The sequence below is a fragment of the Saimiri boliviensis genome, chromosome 3 (genome assembly GCF_048565385.1).
Source record: "Saimiri boliviensis isolate mSaiBol1 chromosome 3, mSaiBol1.pri, whole genome shotgun sequence".
Classification (NCBI taxonomy): Eukaryota; Metazoa; Chordata; class Mammalia; order Primates; family Cebidae; genus Saimiri; species Saimiri boliviensis.
This window is the reverse complement of record NC_133451.1, coordinates 79,560,833-79,581,739: the sequence shown is the minus strand read 5'-3', so window position 1 is coordinate 79,581,739 and position 20,907 is coordinate 79,560,833. Positions and strand designations below refer to the sequence as shown.

The following is a 20,907-nucleotide window of genomic DNA, read 5'->3' as shown; positions in this document are numbered from 1 at the left end:
TTCATAGAAATACAACCTACCTGCATATATGACTTTGAAGAATCAATATAATGCCTAAACTGTGAAATAAGAGAGAAATAAAATTTTATGTATGTAGTAAAATGATATGCATTTCAGTATTTAAATACTCAGGCATGGCTCCACTGGAGAAGAAAAGGAAGGAGGCAGATGCTTGTCCTTACTTGGAATGAATAAATTTAGATGTAGGAAAAGGCAATATTCAGTTGATTGTCAATCCTTCTTCTTTATAATTATTATTTTAAAACAAGGGGTAAATAAATGTATTCGTATTTCAATAGATAGGGGTGTGGAGAGAGAGAGAGAGAGGTTCTTTAAACATGAATTCAACAGCTATAAATGCAGACTCATCTGTTTGAAATATTAGCAATTCAAATTCCACAGTGATACTGCTTTTAGTAACACACTCTGAACTTCTTGCTAACTCCAAGTACCTCTAAGAAGAAAAGAAAGCAGCATACAGTGTTTCCTCTACTTACACAGTAGTCATAATCCTAGAAAATGTGTTATATATGGAAAACTATGACAAAATATGAAGGTTTGTCATGTGTTGGATATTAAAAAATTGCACAAAACACAGATCAATGCTTCATTCTGTGGGGCTGTACTACATATTTCACAACATCCAGTCCCTTTGGTCCCAACCTATAATTGGGCCTCCAATCACTGTAAAACTCAGTAAAGACAAAACAAACAAACAAACAAACAAACAAAAAACAGAAAACAAAACAAAAATCTCTAAAAAATATCCCCTGGGGGAGTGTGGCATGCTCCCTTTCATTGAGAATTACTAATTTATTGTCTCATGATGGTGAGGACATAGTTAAATGTTTGATAATAGTATTATTAAGAGATAGTTGGATGTTTATTACTAAGATCATATTGTATTCATTCATTTTTACACTGCTATAAGGAAATATCTGAGACTGGGTAATTTATAATGAAAGAGGTTTAATTGGCTCATGATTCTGCAGGCTGTGTGGGAATCATGGCAGGATCTGTATCTGGGGAGGCCTTAGGAAACTCACAATCATGACAGAAGGCAAAGAGGGAGCGTGCATGTCTTACATGACCAGAGCAGGAGCAAGAGGGTTTAGGGAGCTACTATACACTTTTAAACAACCAGATCTTGTGAGAAGTCCATCAGGAGAACAGCACCAAAGGGGGAGATCTGGCCCCATGATCCAGTTGCCTCCCACCAATACCCATCTCCAACACCGGGATTACAAATAAATTCGACATGAGATTTGTGTAGGGACACAAATCTGAACCATATCACATATTGAATGCTATATGCCAGTTTTTGCATTAAAAACATTACATATATTATTTTGTTTTATTCACTTAGTTCATTTGCTTATTCACTTAACAAATATTTATTATGTTCCTACTTTGTGGTAGGCAGTTTTCTTTGAGCTAGAAATAAAAGATAAGCTGTTGTGTTGAGTACATTTCATGCATCTATGTTTCCTTTTGAGACAGAAATATCATGGATATAAGTTATGTCATTTATTAATATTGATCTTTATATGTATTGTTTATGCCTATATTAAGGTTACATAAGAAATGATTTTGATATAGACATTTTTACGTAGATTCAATCGCCATCCTTGAATTAACTTGTTATACAGTAACAGTGAGGTGCAAAAGTAATTCAGGTAAGTTTCTGTGACATCAAGCCAGTGGTCAGGATTTCTAGAATCAGCAAGCTACACAGACGCTTGTTTCTTGCTCTTTTAACTCACGTTAAAATAACGAGCAGTGAATAAAAGTCATCTTATGTATGATTAGACATATTACTGATTGTACACTGAGATATCTGCTGGGTTCTTCTTGTGTTTGCTTTTGCTTTTATATTTACTGTTCTTGGTTATTAATATCTGTCAGTTATTAATTTTAGAGTTATATGAAATAAGTTACCACTCAAACATTTTTCTATCCTTAGTCACAACTATAAAATACATGGATGTTTACTGACAAAAGATAATATATAATGCCATGTAATAGCATGGAATGTTTTATATAAGCCACATGTATGTCTTATATATAGTCTCTGTCTCTACACACACACACACACACACACACACACAGACACACACACACTTTTTTTCCTAAACTTTTTGAAGTAAATTACAACTTACATCATAGATTATTGTTCTTTAAGTATTCAGTGTGGATTTTTTTTCTAACATGATTACAGAACAGTTATCAAAAATTTTTTTTTTTGAGGTGGAGTCTTCTCATTCTGTAGCTCAGGCTGGAGTGCAGTGGTGTGATCTCGGCTCACTGCAATCTCTGCCTCCCAGGTTCAAGCGATTCTTCTCCCTCAGCCTTCTGAGCAGCAGGGACTACAGGGGCACCACCACACCTGACTAATTTTTGTATTTTTAGTAGAGATGGGGTTTCACCATATTGGTCTGGCTGGTCTTGAACTCCTGACTTTGTGATCTGCCCGTCTCGGGTTCCCAAAGTGCTGGGATTGCAGGTGTGAGCCACTGCACCTGGTCAACTTCTTAAATTTACATTGATAATTTCCCATTTGTTTAGTAGTTTTATTTTTAATATTTTTATTATATATTTTATAAATATTATATATTTATTTTTCTGGATACTTTTGTGTATATTTTAATAATAGTTTTTAAAAAGACAGCTTTCTAGCTACTCTAAGTAGCTGTCTTAAAGCCATTAGTTATATTCAAGTAGTAATAGTATTTCATATAAATCAGGACCAAATAGATCCAATTAAAACATAAACAACCCATAATAGGAGGCGAGGGGTCTAAACAATTAGAAAAAAGACTCACTACTTGAAGAAAAAAGTCAGTTCAGTTTACTCTTTCCATGTCAACATGTCCTTCATTGCTTCTGCCACGCAGGGAGAATGAAAATAATAGCTTCCAAACAAGGCAACCAAGGGTTTTCCTTCACTTCTTTTGACTAATGTCAAAAAGAAATTGAATAGAGCACCTATAGCTAAGGTAGCATCTGCTATTAAGTGCTAAGTAGTCAGGGACTTGCTCCACTCCAAGCTTAGATATTGAAGATAAATAAACAGAAATGTGTTTTATAACTCAAGATCCTGGGTGATAAAATTAAATATTGTGCCTTGCACAACCTGAACAGTTGTTTATTATAAAAGGAAGCTCTAATTTACTGCTTAATATACGAACTTGATTGTTTTGAGTTTTATACTTGACTGTTTTTAGTGAGTATATTTGACTAATAGTGCAGAAAATCATTAGCAAAATTAAATCAGGCAATGATATTTCTTATTCAAATAAAATGCACTTTAGTTGTGCTGTTAGGCTTGAAGGACATCTTCCCTATCCCAGACAACTGCCATTGCCCGCTTCCCCAAACAACCAAGCATAACATGACCAGCTCCCCCTGCCCCTCCAGCTCCTTCATTTCCAGTCATGAAGTACATAATAAAATATGCTGCAGCCATTTTCAAGCTAGATCAGCGTTTTTCTCCAGAATTTGTCTTTTCCATAGACTTCTGTTCTAAACTACTAATTTCCATCTCCTTGGTTTTTATCATGCTGGTGTCTTGCCCAGATTTTTCCTTTTGGTACACTCTTTAAATTGAATGGTATTTTTAGACAGCCTACTCAGCTTCTCTATCACAGTCTTGAGGCATATGATGTTCCACATTTGACCCAGTTTCCAAAGATATCCTAGCCCAATCTTGATCTCAGAGCCTCAGATCATTCTGTTATTTTATCTGAAAAGTGGACACTGCATGGCCGAGGTTTAAGCTTTCAAGTTTCTGCCCATAGTATAATAAGGCTTTATATGGGCAGAGAACTTAAATTTGTGGAATCAGCCTTTCTACGTTGCTCAACAAGTATTTGCTAAGCATTTACAGAGAATCAGGTACTGTTATCTGTACGTTTTAGGGCTTCAAAGGGGCCAATAAATAGGACCTTTTCCTCTGCTGTGCGTGGAATCTGAATATTTTCAGAAAATAATTCTGAAAGGCAGATGGAAGCAAAATATCATCTCTGTCATTTGTAGATCAAGATTAGAGTCATAGATTAATGAGAGAACCAAGTGAACCAGTTAACCAACTCTCAGAATTAGGAAGACCTCCCCATGTGGTCCCTGCAGTCCTGCATCAGGGCAGGCAGACCTTTTCTCCACAGGGATTTAGACTCTAGAGGTGATGGGAGATACTCCTGCCACAGTCAGGCAGTTCCCAAGAGGGAGAATGGTACAACTGAGCATTCCTGCTTACTTTTCTCAAGCTTCCATTTCTCTTACCCAGGGAAGAGTGAGTTAATGGACAGAGAGATGCTAGAAGTATGCTTAGAGAATAATATCTCCATGTCAACCAGGAGCGAAGTATCGTGATTCTCTTCTAACAGAATGTGCTAGAGATGTAGTGTTGTGTAGACATGATCCCCTGCCACCCCCTCCAAATGGAGTTCATAATTTTAAACATGTAATCAGAAATGATGAAGTAGGATGCAATTCTTCTCTGCATTGTGCTTTCAGGGGGCAGATCTTGAGTGATAAATTGCATGTCTTTTAAATAATGTTTAAAATCAGTCACAGAATATTCTTTACCTGTCTAAGACTGAATAAATACTACAGTACTAGGGTTTTCTTTGTGTGTTTGCGTGTGTACTATAGTCTAAACACCTTCTTGCTATTCATAGTCTTTCTTTACATTAGACACAATACAATTAATTGTTTCACTTCAGTAAGTTATAGTCACTTTTCAGTCTGACATCATAGAGGTTATACCCAGGTAATTTCAATGGAGTTTTGGGTGTTCCAAATTCTTTGGTTTTGCATCTACAGGGAATCTTTCGGTTTACCCATCCTGGGAACTAATCATATTCATTATGTGTGGATTTTAACAAGTTTAAACCTCAGATTTCTTTTCTTCATTTTGAAATTCATGGGAAGTAACTTGTGGAACCCAAACAGATGTTCAGAAATAACCATTCTCTATCAGTTCATATTAAAGATATATGATTAATTTATAAAGGACCAATGATTACATAGTTTATGTTTTAAAGAAAAAGAAACATATATAAGCAATATTAGCAGATCAGTGAGATGAGAGAAGAATACTGCTAAAGTCAACCACATAATGTTTTTGAAATTTCACTCAATGTAAAGAATTTCTTTCTTTCTTTCTTTCTTTCTTTCTTTCTTTCTTTCTTTCTTTCTTTCTTTCTTTCTTTCTTTCTTTCTTTTTTTTGTTTGAGATGGAGTCTTGTTCTGTTGCCAGGCTGGAATACTGTGAGTCACTACAACCTCTGACTCCCAGTTTAAGCGATTTCCCTGCATCAGCCTCCTGAGTAGCTGGGACTACAGATGCGTGCCATCACGCTTGGCTAATTTTTTGCATTTTATTTAGTAGAGACAGAGTTTCACTATGTTGGCCAGGATGGTCTCGATCTCCTGATCTCATGATCTGCCTGCCTCAGCCTCTCAAAGTGCTGGGATTACAGGCATGAGCCACTGTGCCTGGCGAGAATTTCCTTGGAAAGATTGTGCCATTTCCGATGCTGAGTTTCGCCTCCTTAAACTTTTAAATGGTAAATGAACAATGGTTATTAAATTGCTAACAATGGCAAAAATAAACAGCAATGGTTGATAAACTAAAATGGTTGAATAACAAATAGGAATTTGCCAATTCTTTCCCCAGTAGCTAGTCTATAAATTGTCAATACTATTATTTATTAATTATATAAATATTTATTTTATGTTGCATTGAAATTATTTTATTCTCTAAAACTGAGAAAGATAAGTAGTAAAGGAATGGTAAATAAATGGCAAAGTATGAAAAAAAGTGTTTTCTGTGCTTTTCACATCCTCAATAAACCTGCTATGCTAATGCTATGTCCAAGAGCATTATATATGAGAAAACAATTTAGGTGTAATTAAATGTATCATATCTGTTTAGATATATCTAAATATATCACATCCGTTTAGATATATTTTATCTAAATGAATTATATCTATTTAGATGTACTATTTGTTTTTTCTTTTTTCTCTCTAGTTTAGGTGAGAGTTATTAAAACTTTAGTTGTTTTCTTTTAATATAGCTGTGTACTACTTAATTTCTTGCTCTACTGAAATGTTGCAAACAGAGTTCTCACAGTTTCTGTGAAATATCATAAATAAGAACATTTTTTGTCATCCTGCACATTTAATCTTACAGCTGGCAAATCTGTCATCTTCACATTCAAAGCATATTCTGAATCCAGCCGCTTCTCGTTTATCTGCCCCTGCTGTCCTCCTCCAACTTAATAGCCATCTCTTGCCTAAGCTGATGTTCTAATTTGCCTCCTTGCCTCCACTATTTCCACCTAGACTCTGATCTGCACATGCCTCCGGCTCCCAGAGTGGTCCTAGTGTAAGTCAGGCTCGCTCTCAGCACTTCATAGCTTCTCATTACGTAGAATAAAGTTCGGGGAAGTCCTTACCAAGCCTTCTGGCTACCGCACCTGCCTCACTTCCTGCTGTTCTCCCATCCATCACTGGCTGCTTTGCTGTTTGTTCAAGCACACCACACTCTGTCCTGTCTCTTGGTTCTTGTACTTACTCTTCTCTTTGCCGTGAATACACAAACTTCTTTGCTTAAATGCTTGTTTATTTTGTGCCTGAAAATGTATATACCAGAGACTTGTTCTTGTAGTTTTCCCAGTTCCTGGTGTAGCACCTGGCACACAGATAGCACTCCAAAGTTTTTAAATGAGTGGCATCTGATGAAAACATCAAAGCTACCTTCTAGATTTGTGGAGATGGCCCAGATAAAAGCGGTAAAGGATAAGGAGAGATTTTATGTTTCCCCAACACTTGTAATATTTAAGCGTTCTGTAGAAACTGGTGAGTACAAACTAGTCTATAAAGCTTCGGAATGTGTAATGAAAGAAATGATACGTCTTCTAAGAGATCAAAGAATGAGAGAAAAGACATTTGAAAGATTAAAAATTCATCAATGAAGATAAATCAGGCCATTAATTCTTCAGAATTAATATGTACATTAGTCACACATTTTGCCCTTTTGCCTTTCAATTGTGTATGAAGTAAATTCTGTTATCTCTACACATGATTACCTAAGTTTTCTTTTTTAAAAATATTTGTGTTCTTGGTACTTCACTCGACTCTTTGTAATGGTATTTAATTCTTTTAGAAAATGAATTTCTACCTTTATCAAATGTAAGCTTAAAGGATAAAATAAAATTGAAGAAGAAAATATTATTATTTTATTCTCTATTAGAAAACAAGCAAAGGTTTTATGTTTTAAAGACATGTCTTGGTGTTTTAATTAGAATAGCTTTGGTTAATATTTCAGCTTGAATTGATATAAAAGTACAGTAAAAAAACCTTTTTTTACTGGTTCATACTTAGGTCACGTTCTTCATAAAATTAATAATTGGTTTGCTTTGGGCATTAAGATACTCCATGGAAAATTATAAAAACAAAAACCAGGAAGGGAGTTTAGTTCATAAGTTATTTATCTACCTGTGCATCCTGTGCTAAATGGAAAAAGAAGGGCCCAAAGGGTAAATAGGTAGGACAGGTTACATTCTACATTTGACTGTGGAAAGCTTGCTTAACAGAGAGGCAGATAAAAACTTGCCCAAGTCACACAGCCCAGAGGCACCATTGAAGAGCTAAGGGATTTGCTACTTGTGGGCTGCATGGCTTAGACTAAATAGGGCCTTGTAGGAAAAAGTTTACTGTAAAGAGCTTGGACTTTTTCAGTCTTGTAGCTACCAAAGGGAAGGGAAATAAAAGAACAAGCCTTGATTGGAAGGAAGCCTAACGTATGCCTGAGATTACATTTATTTTATTTAACATTCACTTACATAGTTCTCACATTATGCAGAATGAGGATCTTCAAAGTGCTTAAAAACTCTTAATTTACTATTTGTACTAATTTTATGAGATATGTAGTTTCATTATCCTTATTTTACTGATGGGGAAAACGAAGCACACAGAAGTTAAAACAGCTCACTCAAGGTCACACAGCAAGTCAAAAGTAGAAGAAGCAGTGATGTGAACCCAAGGATTTGTCTCTGGATCCTTGCTCTTAATACTATTCTCCACTGCCTGTCGCATTAAACTAAAACACTGCTTCTCTGACACTACTGAGAAACAGAAAAACAGTGTTTCTCTAACATGAGTGAACAGCAGAATCACCATGACAAGAATGTGAGTGCATGATGGTAATCAAAAGGATCATACTCTCAAAGGCGTGTATGTCTGTCTTTAAGTAATAACCCAAAGATTACTGCTATAGTTGCTACAAGTAAAACATTCATTCATAATTTGGTTACACACCATGTGTTTATTGCACTCTGATTTTATGCCAGGTACTGGGCTAGCATTTAGGTGAACAAGCAGTCACAGCCCATATCCTCAAATGGTTTTCAGTCTACAGGTGAGAGAGATATTAAAGATAAACAGACACATAAAATAGATAACCACGAACTGTGTTAAGGTCTGAGGGCAAACAATAGTGTACAATTAGAATAATAAGTAAAAGCTTAATTATACACATGGTGTGAGGTTGGCCAGGCAAGGACTCACTGAGAAGGTTTCAGGTAATCCAGGGATCTGAAGATTGAGTGTCGGTGGGGGATCAATGCCAGGTCAATGTGGGGTAAGGAGTTGTGCCGCTCTGTATCCACTTTCCTCCTCCCTCCACTCTTTTCTATACTCTGAGGCTGACCTAAGTGGATTACAGCAGGTGGTTGTACCTCAGTGGTCCTCACCTAGGGGTGATTTTGCACCCTGGGAACACTTGGCAGAATCTGGAGACATTTATGGTTGTCATAACTGGGAGGCATCTAGCTGGCAGAGGCCAGGATGTTTCTGGCTAACCATTCTACAGTGCTCAGGATAGCCCCCTCACCCAAATACAAGGCTTTATTGACCACAGATGTCAATAGTGCCACTGTAGAAAAGCCCTGAAGAGGGAGGAAAACAATGGCTTTATTTCCCCATTCCTTCCCCATCGAGTTAGCCTTAGGTGACCTCATCTCTTGCCTGAACGTGCCCCCTCCTCAAAAAATGGATGACTCTTTAGGATTCACTCCTTGTTGGGTCTAGGAGTGTTAAGCATTATCCACTGTGACTCCTCTATATCCACGTGTTTGTAAACTGACCCTCTGTAAATAAATGCACCTCAAATTATCCTTTTTAACTATGCCTTCTGTTTCTTCTTGGGACCCTGAGTGATGCAAGTGTGTTCTGGCAGAAGACACAGCAGCCTAATGTGAGGACTCCATGAGTGGGAACCAGGGGAGAGAGGCTGCTCCTGCCAGAAACACCACATAAGGTAGAGAGGCAGGGACGCAAATACCTTGGCTTCTTCCTTTCTCCTGTCTTCCAGTATCCTTCTGTGTCTCCCATTGGCTGAAGCCAGTTGAGAGACAGCTAACATGCATGTCTGAAAGTGCAGGTCCCAGGCATCAGTGAAGGGCAAGGATGAATCTGAGGGTAAATATGCCTGGGACCTGCACAGGGAGAGCAGCCCTGCAGTGTGAATATTAGGAGGTTACTGCAGTAGTCCATGGAGAGCCTGATGGTGGTTTGGATTAGGGTTGATGGAGACAGAGAGAAGGCAAAAAAGTCTCCCATGGCCTTTGGGCATGTAGCGTGAGAAACACACACTTCCATGTTAAAAGGCCAGGAGGCTAGTGAAGGGGAGGCATGCATGTGTAAGGACATCTGGATAGGGCAAACAGGTCCTTTCAGGCCTCAAGCAGTTGCTAGGTTGGAATGTGGTCCCAGTACAGCCAGATCCTCAGAGATTTCAAGAGAAGCCAGATCTCCAGATTCTGAAATGAAATCCTTCAATTTTTAAACAATGACAACTAATGAAAACATATGCACTGTGAACTGAACTGGATTTGGCTCCTGACTCGAGTCTAGAACAATGAGTTTGCAACCCCAACCTACTGAGGGATGTTATAAATGAGGCATATATTAGTTAGACTGTTGCTAGCTCTGCTTTGGTATCTCTTTTTCTGTTTTAAATGCAGGATGTATGAACTGGATCCAGTGTTTTTTTTTGAATGCTGTCTAACAAAAAATACAGAAACACATATTTTATTCGGGGAATGACAGAACCACAAGTGTCACCCGTAAGTCAGGATTGAAAATGTCTGACTCATCAAAATAGCCACATTGTTCGCATTCTTCACTTTCACTATAAAAGAATAGTACAAATTTAAACATGCATAATGCATTTGTCATTAACAAAACATTGCTTTACAGATTTTATACATTGGACTCTGTGAGATTTTTTTTGAGGAAAAGAAAAAAGGATTCATTTAAGAAAAGTAAAAACAAGTAGACTAGATGAATGCCCTAAAGATTGGTGATTAGAAAACTGATAACCAGAAGGCCTGAAGCTCAGGGCCAAAATGGTTAGAAAAGCTTGTTTGTCAGTGGCAGTCCTTATCTATAATTGGCCTATTCACTGTTGTGCAAAGGCAGAGTTTAGGGCTTCATTACTCCCAACAAAAGTCAACAAATAATTGTGAAACTCCAGAGGAGTGTTGATGCCAGGGAAATCAGAGCTGCAAAGAGGGTAGTAAATGTAAACCTGGAGACCATAGTCCAACATATGACGGAAGATGAGAAAACCAGGTTTTAATAGGAAATGAAAAGAAGTAACAATAAAAAAAACTTCAAAAGCTCCAATTGCCAGTGAATCAAATTGTTTTTCTGTTGGTTTTTTTTGTTGTTGTTGTTCCCTTTTAGGCATTATTCACATGCAAAATAATTTCTACAATATAGTAATGCTTGTGGTCAAGTTGTGATGCATGCAGTTGGAGATGGACATTTCAGCTTTTTCAGACCTTTAAGTAGTAATGGTTCTGCTAAGCCAGGTCTTCAGGAGGTTTCTTTGGGCTGCAGAATAAAGTTCTAGGTCCTTAACATGGGAAACAAACAATCATTAGTTTCTCACTTTCCTATGAAACCTCAGCTCTCACCACACTGTTCTTGGAGCCATGTGCTTTTGTGTTCTGACCATACTTACCTACATTTCCTCACCTGACCTCACCAGACTGTTCCACGTTTTCTCGAACATATGCTGCCTCTTCCTTATGGAAAGTTCTTCCATGAAGTTTTTCCCACCCACAGGTAGAACTGTTTCCTCCTTATTTCTCTTTATAGTTTGTATATTGCCTGTAGCAATTCATGGAATATATTTAAAGGCTGCCTAGTCTTCTTGAGGGCTGGGTCCATGAGGGCTTTATGTGACTCTCTCTTGTGCCTATCCCAAGACCTATCCAGTGCCAGGAACAGAATAAGTACCAGATAACTGTTCAGTGACTGAATGATACCTTCGCTTTGTAGAATTGTCAAGAATGTCAGAGCAAATTTGAAATATTGTTGTATTCAATCGTTCACCAGATTTTTATATAGTGACCGACTACATATCAGGCATTTTCCCAGGTGCTAAGGATTCACTGATAAACAAAACGTTGTCCTCATCCTCATACATTTTAGAGGGCAAGACAGAAAATAAACACATCAACATTTAATATGTCAGGAAAGGGTAACTGCTGTAAAGAAAAACAGCCAGTGAGTAAGGGACAGAGGTTATGTCGGATACTATTTCAGACAGGCTTGTCAGAAGTCCTCTCCAGAGTTCAGTGCCTTCCAAATGAATCAAAGTGTGAATAACACACAGGCCAAGGAAGAGAGTTCTAGACAGGAGGAACAGCAAGTGCAAAAGCCACGAGGTGGAAGCATTCTTGATTTGTCTGAGAAACTACAAAGAGGCTAGTGTGGGAGAGAAAAGTAGGGAATGGGGTCAGAGAGGGAGCTAGGAGCTGGAATATGTGGGACCTGGCAGGCTATGATAAGGAATTTGCATTTTATTGCCAGTGTGTTGTCAGCCACTGTGGGGTATTATATAAGGAAGAAATGTAATTTGATATAGGTTATCACATGGTTGCTGTGATGGTTAATACTGAATATCAATCTGATTGGATTGAAGTATACAAAGCATTGATCTTTGGTGTGTCTGTGAGGGTGTTACCAAAAGAGGTTAACATTTGAGTCAGTGGCCTGGAAAAGGCAGACCCACCCTTAATCCCGGAGGGCATAATCTAATCAGTTGCCAGCATGGCTGAATATTAGCAGGTAGAAAAATGTGGAAAGATGAGACTGGCCTAGCCTCACACCCTACATCTTTCTCCCATGCTAGATGCTTCCTGCCCTTGAACATTGGACTCTAAGTTCTTCAGTTTTGGAACTCCAACTGGCTTTTCTTGCTCCTGAGCCTGCAGATGGCCTATTGTGGGACCTTGTGATCATGTGAGTTAATACTTAATAAACTTCCCTTTATAAATCTATATATCTATATCTATATCTATCTATCTATCTATCTATCTATCTATCTATCTATCTATCTTTCTTCCATTAGTTCTGTCCTTCTAGAGAACCCTGACTCATACAGCTGCTCTGAGAATAGACTGTAGAGGAGAAAGAGCAGAAGCTAAGAGACTTAAAAATGTTTATTACTAATATTGTTCATACTTGACTGCTTTAGTGATTCACTGATTCATTCAGTATTCTTTGATTCAACAAAAATGCATTGAATTTTTACTATGAACTCTTCTAGGTATGGTGGATACAGACATAAATAGAAAGGTCCATGGTCTCATGAAACTTACACTCTAATGAGGGAGATACTCCCCATTCTAAGTAAGATTTGAGATTATTCAGTCCTTCTGGTTCTTCTCCTTCATGAAGGCCTGCAGCTGGAGTGGCTGCAGCTGTACTCCTGACTACAGAGGCACAGTAGAAGGCACTGTGGTGGCTGTAGCTGTTGTGCCATTATCGTTGCCAGGTCAGCTTCTCTGCAGGACTTGGGAGAATCACAAGAATCACCTTTTCTTCTGGAAGTCCAGGTCTTCTGGTGGTTGGGCAATAGAGCTCTACTGGAAGCTGCTTCAGCTATGGCCACCTGCCCTCAGAGATTTCTGCAAAAGAAATTGCTGTAAACCACAGAGGGTCTGGATGTCTCTTACATCAGAGTGCCAGTGTTAGATTAATCTGACAAGACAATAACATTCTTAAGAAGTGGCAAGACTTCATGAAACACCTCTTTAATTTCCTTAAGATAGCAACCTCACAGGGAATGATTGGCTGCTGTAGAATTTGGATGAGGCTGAGGGCTTTACTTATGACATGTTGCACACTCAGCCTTGGAAATGGGTTCCTGCTTATGAAGCTATTGTGTTTCACACTGAGTCTGGTGGGTTACTCTGGAGCAGAGATCCCCAACAAGGGCCCAGAGGGATCCGTGAAGAGACTTCCCTACAGGAGGTTTGTTGTCTATGGTTGCAAAGTTTAGACTGGAATAAATTGCTCTTTAGTGGTTTCATGTAGGAATGTAGAAATAGGTTATATTGGATTTAAATTATTTATTTTCAAAAGACAGGGTAGAATGTGTTCTACAACATATTTATTTAAGAGACTCGATTTAGCTTTGGGAAAGTGAATGGTTGTTTCTCATGTCTAATGCTAGGAAAATGTAGGCAATTATCTTAAAATGGATATGATTATATATGTCTTTAATAATTATAGTTTCTTCCTATTTTTCTGCTAAGCACTATGTTAACTATTAGGGAGGATGTTACGCCTGACACGTGACTTCAGCAAGCTCTCAGCAAGCTGAGGCCATAACCTTTATTCAAAAACCAGCTTAAATGTGTTATTTTGACAAAAATTTTGAACCATCTATAATTTACAATTTCTTTCTTGTGACGTCTTAATATGGTGAATTGGAGTCTCCAGATTTTCGGAAACTTTCTTTGGGTTTTACAGTGTTTACTTAGCCTTTGGCCCTAATTTCATAATGTCTATATTCTCATCTATAAAAATCAGAATTACCAACATGTTATTAACTTAGCTAAAATAAGGACTAACTTAGGCTTGCTATGTTTCGTTTCTGATAATCTGGAATATATTCTTACAAGCTTTGAATGGGGAGAAGAAAAGATAACTGCTGTCTATTATTTAGTGGTATCTTACTAAACTCAAAGATAAGCCGTGGGACTATCTAATAAGGGAAAAAATGGAATAACTTCCTCTATATTAGAAGTAAGTGATGTTTTTGAGAGATTGCTGAAGTTTGAGTTAGCATATCTCAATTTTTCCTACAAACATTGTGAATTATATTTAATTGTAGAATACAGTAATACCGAGAATAGGTGAATAAATGTTAAAGACCATATCACAATGCTTGACACCTAGTAGACAATTAGTTATTTAGTGTTAAACTTGTAGAACTGAGATAATTAATTTGTACTTATATATCCACTTCATTAGAATAATAATGAGTTCATAGAGTTCATTACAGAAAGTTTTATGAGGTTCACACATAAGGGAAGGAGGTACTTGCTTTATTGATTGAGAGACTGTTTTCTGTTTGACTGTTACATTTATTAGAAATGAAATTTTCTTTCCATTTAATTTTAATTTTTTTTTAGAGGGGATCTCACTGTGTCACCCTGGCTGGAGTGCAGTGGAATGCTCATGGCTCACTGTGGCCTTGACCTCCTGGGCACAGGTGATTCTCCAATCTCAACCTCCCAAGTAGCTGTGACCACAGGTGCATGCCAACATGCCCAGCTAATATTTGTATTTTTTTGTAGAGACAAGGTTTTGCCATGTTGCCCATACTTGTCTTGAACTCCTGGGCTCAAACTATCTGCCTGTCTTGGCCTCCCAAAGTGCTGGGATTACAGGTATGAGCCACTACACCTGGCCCTTTATTTAATTTTTATAAGTATTGGTAGTTGAACTTCTGGTTTGTCTATCCCAAATTCATCACTGCGAGCTGTTGCAAGTTCTCGATATTACTTGCAGTGAGGAACCTGGCTCATTTTTCTGTTTCTATTGTAGATTTTTGGTTAACAGTCTCTTCATTGCCATTGGCTGGTTCCTTTTGTATGTTCCTAGACATTTCTCATAAAAGACATTGCTGATTATGCTATGTTTGTGTGTGTGTGTGCGCACATTTCCAAGCACTCTGATCACCCCAGCTAGAAATCATCTCTTTTTTCCAAGTGTTTATTGCTTTGTTCCCGTCACTGTAATGATTTAGCAATTTAAAAGAAACTCTTGTTTCATAATCATTCATACCTGTCTAAAAATCACTGAGCTCCATGAACGAGCAAAAGCAATATCTGAACACGTTTTTGCGTTGATCATGTAGAGCAGACATTCAATGAATGTTTGTTAACTGGATGAACACGTGTGCTTGTTTGGGCAGGTACACAAGCATTCATAATATCTTTGTATTTCATTTCTACAGACGATGTCTTCAATTAGAGAGTACAGCTGTGTTTGAAAAGACTACTACCAATATTCCTTCTACATTGTGTATGTGAATTGGCTTTTCAGTTTAGGGACTGTAGCTATTTGAACATACTGAGAATTTGTCCCTCAAATTCAGTTGGCCTAAAAGGCTTTGTTAAAAAAATAAAAAAATAAAAAAAAATAAAAAAAGCAGTCACCTTCCTTATAGGGGAACTTCAGGTGTTCTATTAGCTGCTGTTTCTCAAGAGCTCACCGCCCTGTCACATTTTTAAAAAGCTGTGTTATTCCACATCCTTGAAGGGCTTTTTCTGCCTTTTATGGGGGGTGGAATTTCTGTGCTTCAGCTCACAAGGTCATACATGCTCTTACTGACAATTTTCCATAGGCTCCACACAGGACAATAATGACTGGACAGTTCCCATTCTGAGTGTGTGAAAGGACCTTTGAATGAGGGATTCACCTTTTTTTTTTTTTTTTTTTTTTTTTCCTTTCTTTAAGTTCTGGGACACATGTACAGAACAGAACGTGCAGGTTTGTTACATAGTATACAAGTGTCATGGAGATTTGCTGCACCCATCAACCTGTCATCTACATTAGGTATTTCTCCTAATGCTATCCCTCTCCTAACCCCCAACCCCCGAAAGGCCTTGGTGTGTGATGTTCCCCTCCCTGTGTTCATGTGTTCTCATTGTTTAATTCCCACTTACGAGTAAGAACATGCAGTGTTTGGTTTTCTGTTCCTGGGTTAGTTTGCTGAGAATAATGGTTTCTACCTTCATCCCTGTTCCTACAAAGGACATGAACGCATCCTTGTTTATGGCTGCTTAGTATTCCATGGTGTATATGTGCCATATTTTCTTCATCCAGACTATCATTAATGGGTGTTTGGGTTGTTTCCAAGTCTTTGCTATTGTGAATAGTGCTGCAATAAATATACGTGTGCATGTGTCTTTATAGTAGAATGATTTATAATCCTTTGGGTATATCCCAGTAATGGGATTGCTGGGTCAAATGGCATTTCTGGTTCTAGATCGTTGAGGAATTGCCACACTGTCTCCAACAATGGTTGAGCTAATTTATACTCCCACCAACAGTATAAGTGTTCCTATTTCTCCACATCCTCTCCCGCATCTGTTGTCTTCTGATTTTTTAATGATTGCCGTTCTAACTGGCGTGAGATGGTATCTCACTGTGGTTTTGATTTGCATTTCTCTAATGACCAGTAATGATGAAATGATGAGCTTTTTTTTTTTACATGTTTATTGGCTGCATGAATGTCTTCTTTTGAGAAGTATCTGTGCATATTCTTCCCCCACTTTTTGATGAGGTTGTTTTTTTTCTTGTAAATTTGTTTAAGTTCTTTGTAGATTCTGGATATTAGCTTGTTGTCAGATGGATACATTGCAAAAATGTTCTCCTGTTCTGTAGGTTGCCTGTTCACTGTGATGATAGTTTCTTTTGCTGTACAGAGGCTTTTTAATTAGATTCCATTTGTCAATTTTGGCTTTTGTTGTCACTGCTTTTGGTGTTTTAGGGATGAAGTCTTTGCCTATGCCTATGTCCTGAATAGTATCACCTAGGTTTTCTTCTAGGATTTTTATGGTTTTAGGTCTTATGTTTAAGTCTTTAATCCATCTTTAATTTTTGTATAAGGTGTAAGGAAGGGAATCAGATTCAGTTTTCTGCATATGACTAGCCAGTTTTCCCAGCATCACTTATTAAATAGGGTATCCTTTCCTCATTGCTTGTTTTTGTTAGGTTTGTCAAATATCAGATGGTTGTAGGTGTGTGGCATTGTTTCTGAGGCCTCTGTTCTGTTTCATTGGTCTGTATATCTGTTTTGGTATCAGTATCATGCTGTTTTGGCTACTGTAGCCTTGTAGTATAGTTTGAAGTCAGGTAGCGTGATGCCTCCAGCTTTGTTCTTTTTGCTTAGGATTGTCTTGGCTATATGGGCTCCTTTTTGGTTCCATATGAATTTTAAATAGTTTTTCTAATTCTGTGAAGAAAGTCAATGGTAGATTGATCGGAATAACACTGAATCTATAAATTACTTTGGGTAGTATGGCTATTTTCATGATCTTGATTCTTCCTATCTATGAGCATGGAATGTTTTTCCATTTGTTTGTGTCCTCTTATTTCCTTGAGCAGTGGTTTGTAGTTCTCCTTGAAGAGGTCCTTCACAATCCTTGTAAGCTATATTCCTAGGTACACTCTTCCCAAGGAGTATTTTTGTAGCAATTGTGAATGGCAGTTCACTCATGATTTGGCTGTTCGTCTGCTATTGGTGTATAAGAATGCTTGTGATTGATATTGATTTTGCATCAATATTGATATTGATCCTGAGACTACTAAGTTGCCTATCAGCTTTAGGAGATTTTGGGATTACACAAAGCTGTTTTCTAAATATGCAATCATGTCATCTGCAATCAGAGACAATTTGACTTTCTTCCTATTTGAATATCCCCTATTTCTTTCTCTTGCCTGATTGCCCTGGCCAGAACTTCCACTACTATGTTAAATAGGAGTGGTGAGAAAGGGCATTCTTGTTTTGTGCCAGTTTTCAAAGAGAATGCTTACAGCTTTTCCCCATTCAGTATGATATTAACTGTGGGTTTGTCATAAGCAGTTATTATTTTAAGATACAGTCCATCAATACCTAGTTTATTGAGAGTTTTTATCATGAAGGAGTGTTGAATTTTATTGAAGGCCTTTTCTGCATCTATTGAGATAAACATGTGGTTTTAGTCTTTGGTTCTGTTTATGTGATAGATTGCATTTATTTATTTGCCTATGTTGAACCAGCCTTGCATCCTAGGGATGAAGCCAATTTGATCGTTGTTGATAAGCTTTTTGATGTGCTGCTGGATTTGGTTTGCTAGTATTTTATTGAGGATTTTTGCATCACTGTTCATCAGGAATATTGGCCTGAAATTTTCTTTTTTTTGTGGTATCTCTGCCAGGTTGTGGTATCAGAATGATGCTGGCCTCATGAAATGAGTTAGGGAGGAGTCCCTCTTTTTCTATTGTTTGGAATAGTTTCAGAAGGAATGGTACCAGCTCTTCTTTGTAACTCTGGTAGAATTCGACTATGAATCCATCTGGTCCTGGGCTGTTTTTGGTTGGTAGGCTAATAATTAATGCTTCAATTTCAGAACTTGTTATTGGTCTATTCAGGAATTTGACTTCTTCCTGATTTAGCCTGAAGAGAGTGTATGTGTCCAGAAATTTACCAATTTCATCTAGAGTTTCTAGTTTATTTGCATAGAGGTGTTTGTAGTATTCTCTGATGGTAGTTTGTATTTCTGTGGGGTCAGTGATGATATCGCATCTATTATTTTTTATTGTGTCTATTTGATTCTCTCTTTTCTTCTTTATTAGTCTTGCTAGTGGTCTATTTTGTTAATCTTTAAAAAAAACAGCTTCTGGATTCATTGATTTTTTTGAAGTTTTTTTTTTTTTTTTTTCTGTGTGTCTCTATCTCCTTTATTTCTGCTTTGATCTTAGTTTTTTCTTGTCTTCTGGTAGCTTTTGAATTTGTTTGCCTTTGCTTCTCTAGTTCTTTTAATTGTGATGTTAGGGTGTCGATTTTAGATCTTTCCTGCTTTCTCCTGCAGTCATTTATTGCTATAAATTTCCCTGTAAATACTGCTGTAGCTGTGTCCCAGAAATTTTGGTGCATTGTGTTTTTGTTCTCATTAGTTTCAAAGAACTTATTTATTTCTGCCTTAATGTCCTTATTTATCCAGTGGTCATTCAGGAGCAGGTTGTTCAGTTTCCATGTAGTTGTGTGATTTTGAGTGAGTTTCTTAATCCTGAATTCTACTTTGATTGCACTGTGATCTGGGAAACTGTTCGTTATGATTTCTGTTCTTTTGCATTTGATGAGGAGTGTTTTACTTCCAGTTATGTGGTCAATGTGGTGCTGAGAAAAATATATATTCTGCTGATTTCTGTAGATGTCTATTAGGTCTTCCTAGTCCAGAGCCGAGTTCAAGTCCTGAATATTCTTGTTGATTGTCTTGTTGATCTGTCTAATAGTGACAGTGAGGTGTTAAAGTCTCCCACTATTATTGTGTGGGAGTCTAAGCCTCTTTATAGGTCTCTAAGAACTTGATTTATGGATCTGGGTGCTTCTGTATTGGGTGCATATATATTTAGGGTAGTTAGGTCTTTTTGTTGCATTGGTCCCTTTACTATTATGAAATGCCCTTCTTTATCTTTTTGATCTTTGTTGGTTTAAAGCCTGTTTTATCAGAGACTAGGATTGCAACTCCTACTTTTTGCTTTCCATTTGCTTGATAAATATTCCTCTACCCCTTTATTTTGAGCCTATATGTGTCTCTGCATTTGACATGGGTCTCCTGAATATAGCACACCGATGGGTCTTTACTCTTTATCCAATTTGCCAGTCTGTGTCTTTTAATTGGGCCATTTAGCCCATTTACATTTAAGGTTAATATTGTTATGTGTGAATCTGATCCTGTCATTTTGATGCTAGCTGGTAATTTTGCCCATTAGTTGATACAGTTTCTTAACAGTGTTAATGGTCTTTACAATTTGGTATGTTTTTGCAGTGGCTGGTACCAGTTATTCCTTTCCATTTTTAGTGCTTCTTTCAGGAGCTCTTGTAAGACAGGCCTGGTGGTGACAAAATCTCTCAGCATTTGCTTGTTTGTAAAAGATTTGATTTCTTCTTCATTATGAAGCTCAGTTTGGCTGAATATGAAATTCTGAGTTGAAAATTCTTTTCTTTAAGAATGTTGAATAACTCTCATCTGGACTGTAGGGTTTCTGCAGAGAGATCTGCTGTTAGTATGATGGGCTTCCCCTTGTGGGTAACCTAACCTTTCTCTATGGCTGCCCTTAGCATTTTTTCCTTCATTTCAACCTTGCTGAATCTAACAATTATGTGTCTTGTGGTTGCTCTTCTTGAGGAGTATCTTTATGGTGTTTTCTGTATTTCCTGAATTTGAATGTTGGCCTGTCTTGATAGACTGGGGGAGTTCTGGATAATATCCTGAAGAGTGTTTCCTGACTTAGTTCTATTCTCCCTGTCACTTTCAGGTACATCAATTGAACATAGGTTTGGTCTTTTCACGTAGTTTCATATTTCCTGGAAGCTTTGTTTATTCCTTTTCATTCTTTTTTTCCTAATCTTGTCTTCACAGTTTATTTCATTAAGTTGATCTTCAATTTCTGATATCCTTTCATATGTTAGATCGAATTAGCTATTGATACTTCCACATTTTTCACAAAGTTCTCTTGCTGTGTTTTTCAGCTCCATCAGGTTATTTATGTTCTTCTCTAAACTGGTTATTCTAATAAGCAATTCCTCTAACCTTTTTTTTTCCAGGTTCTTAGCTTCTTGTATTGGGTTAGAGCATGCTCCTTTAGCTCAGAGGAGTTTGTTATTACCCTTCTGAAGCCTACTTCTGTCAATTTGTCAAACTCATTCTTTGTCCTGTTTTGTTCCCTTGCTGTGAGGAGTTGTGATCCTTTGGAGAAAATGAGACATTCTGGTTTGTGGAATTTTCAGCCTTTTTGAGCTGTTTTTTCCTGATCTTTGTGGAT

General features: G+C 37.4%; 1 protein-coding gene across 1 annotated transcript in view; it reads left to right on the top strand.

Annotated features, from left to right (window-relative positions):
- The first annotated feature begins 12,227 nt into the window (after nucleotides 1–12,227).
- Nucleotides 12,228–20,907, top strand: part of MAPK10 (mitogen-activated protein kinase 10) — a 342,297-nt gene continuing 333,617 nt past the window's right edge. Inside the window, exon 1 of the mRNA XM_074396395.1 lies at nucleotides 12,228–12,321. The gene's annotated coding sequence lies outside the window, so the exon portion shown is untranslated. The remainder of the gene's footprint in view (nucleotides 12,322–20,907) is intronic.